The sequence below is a fragment of the Bidens hawaiensis genome, unplaced genomic scaffold (assembly GCF_021521415.1).
Source record: "Bidens hawaiensis isolate Kalapana, Puna unplaced genomic scaffold, B.hawaiensis_p1.1 tig00013027_1, whole genome shotgun sequence".
In the NCBI taxonomy this organism is placed as follows: Eukaryota; Viridiplantae; Streptophyta; class Magnoliopsida; order Asterales; family Asteraceae; genus Bidens; species Bidens hawaiensis.
In genome coordinates, this window is record NW_027492096.1 from 263,783 (window position 1) to 266,446 (window position 2,664).

General features: G+C 36.4%; 1 pseudogene; it reads left to right on the forward strand.

Moving 5' to 3' along the window:
• The first annotated feature begins 349 nt into the window (after positions 1 to 349).
• Positions 350 to 2,146, forward strand: LOC143543090 (cytochrome P450 76C1-like; annotated as a pseudogene).
• The last annotated feature ends 518 nt before the right edge of the window (positions 2,147 to 2,664 follow it).

The following is a 2,664-nucleotide window of genomic DNA, read 5'->3' on the forward strand; positions in this document are numbered from 1 at the left end:
GAGTTGATCCGTGCCGTGCTCACAATGGTTCGCTCGAGCTTGAGCTAGAACTTAAACGAACCGGTTTGGACTCAACTCATTTATTTTAGTAAGCTAATAATTTGACTTTGAGCTTGGTTCGTTAAAGCTCGAGCCACCTTGTTATTCTTTTATTCTATTCTTTTACAAATGCTTACATATAAATGAAAAATATAATTTTTAAGATACCTCTAATATGAGATCAAAGGTTAAAACCCAGTAGAGTATAACATTAACCTGTTCAAAAATATCTAATATAATGTTTACAACTTTAAGTGCACGTAGTTTGGAAAATAGATATTGATTCATAGTAGTTCTGATATTAGAAGGACCGTTGACTTGATTTGCATATCCACAAGATCCACGTGATCTTAAATAAGCGATCACACTCAACTATAAACTATAATCCTTTTTTTTAATCAAATCATTCAGTCAATAACTATATAGTCTATATAATTGCATTATTATATAAAATTTACCTAAAATATTTAATTTAAACATATTCGGTTTCTCAATAGTTTAGCATACAACCTTAAGCTATAAATGCAGCCCTCGACTTGAACTATTGTATTCACATTTTTCATCACCCAAAATGACACAAAACAGCAACATAGATGAACTTACTATGGTGGTGGTACCACTTGTGACCACCATTTCAACAGTGATTATGTTGGCTGTCATTTGGTACAAACTGACCCTTTCGACCTCCAAACGATCCCTACCGTTACCACCAGGTCCCCGCTCGTTACCAGTAGTCGGGTATCTTCCATTTCTTCGCCAGGATCTACACAACCAGTTCAACACCTTGGCTCATACTTAGGGCCCCATCTTCAAGTTCTATGTGGGAAGCAAGCTTCACGTGGTGATAAACACCCCTGAATTAGCCAAGGAGGTGGTTCATGATCAAGATGAAACTTTTGCTAACCGTGATCTAACCATCGCAGCTGAGGTTATAAGCCACGGAGGCCAAAATTTGATCTTTTCCGAGAACCAGGTGAGGCTTAACCTTCGCAAGATCTTTGTTCATGAGCTCTTAAGCAACAAGAATCTTAAAGCATGTAGTTCTATCCGAAGGGAAGAAGTTAGAAACGCAATGAACAAAGTCTATAGTAAGATTGAGACAAATGTTAATATTTGTGACATTGCTTAGATGATTGAGGCCAATGTAATAACAAGAATGGCCTGGGACGACACGTCATATAGTGGTGAATTTGGTATCGGCCTTGGAGCCGAGTTACAATCAATGGTGTCGAGAATCAGCAAGAGTATGGTACTACCAAACTTGTCTGATTACTTCCCTATTCTTGCTTGGTTCGATCTACAAGGTATTGAGAGGAGCATGAAGAAGGAACATAAGAAGTTGGATCAGATTATTTCAAGAATTATCGACGATCGAATCAAATCTAACTCCAAGAATGGAGTTAAGGATGAAAGAAAGAAAGACTTTTTACAGATCTTATTAGATCTCACTAATATGGTTAACCTTGTGTATCAGGACTTTATGATTGCAGCAATAGAGACGATGGTCACAGTCATAGAATGGACAATGGCGAATATTATGAAACATCATAAAGTAATGAAGAGGGTTCAAGAAGAACTAGCAGAAATTGTTGGTCTAAACAACATGGTCGAAGAAACGCATCTTCCAAAACTACGATACTTAGATGCAACGATTAAGGAAACACACCGCTTAAATCCCGTAGGTGCAATCCTTATCCCACGAGTGCCGAGCAAGGATTGTGAGGTAGGTGGATACACAGTTCCAAAGGGTTGTATTACCATGTTGAATGTTTTATCAATCCATCGGAATCCTCGATACTGGGGCAATCCAATGGAGTTTAATCCTGAGAGGTTCTTGGTGAATGAGGAGACAAACAAATGGGATTACAATGGAAAAGATTTGAAGTTCTTCTCGTTTGGATCAGGAAGAAGATCGTGTCCAGGTGTTCCACTAGCCCAAAAAATGCAAATGTATATTTTGGCTTCTCTCTTGCACTCGTTTGATTGGAGTTTGCCGAAGGGTGAAGAACATGACATGTCCGAAACTTTTGGTCTTACATTAAAGAAAACAAAGCCACTCATTGCTGTCCCATATCAAAGACTGTCCAATGCCAACCTCTATATGTAATGTTTGAAGAATTCCCCATATAGTTAACATTGTTTTATTTTCATACCCATTAGAACCAAAACCAGATATAAATAAAATGCAGTGTTAGCATGTGGCCTTTAATGCTAAACATGTTGTTTTGTTAATCGCTTAAAGGAACCACACGCGCATATATGTAACAAGATATTTTGTTTGGGTTCAGTCTTTTCTTGGTGATATTATTTGGATTATGTCTTTGGTTTATATGTAATAAGATGACTTCTTGAATTTTGAACTATCTATCGAATGGTGTTTCTAAAATCGATTAAGATAATTTTGTGTAAGATTTTATCCCAATTCGCCCGTTACCTCATTTACTAATTTCCAATGACGTCAATAAACTATAAAAAAACAAATAGAATATAAGATTAAATATATAATAGGGATAAGATGTGATGATTGTGATAGATATAAGATTAAATATATAATAGGGTTTGATATATGTGATGATTGTGATAGATAGAGTGAAGATCGGATAATAGGGATAAGATGGAAGAACG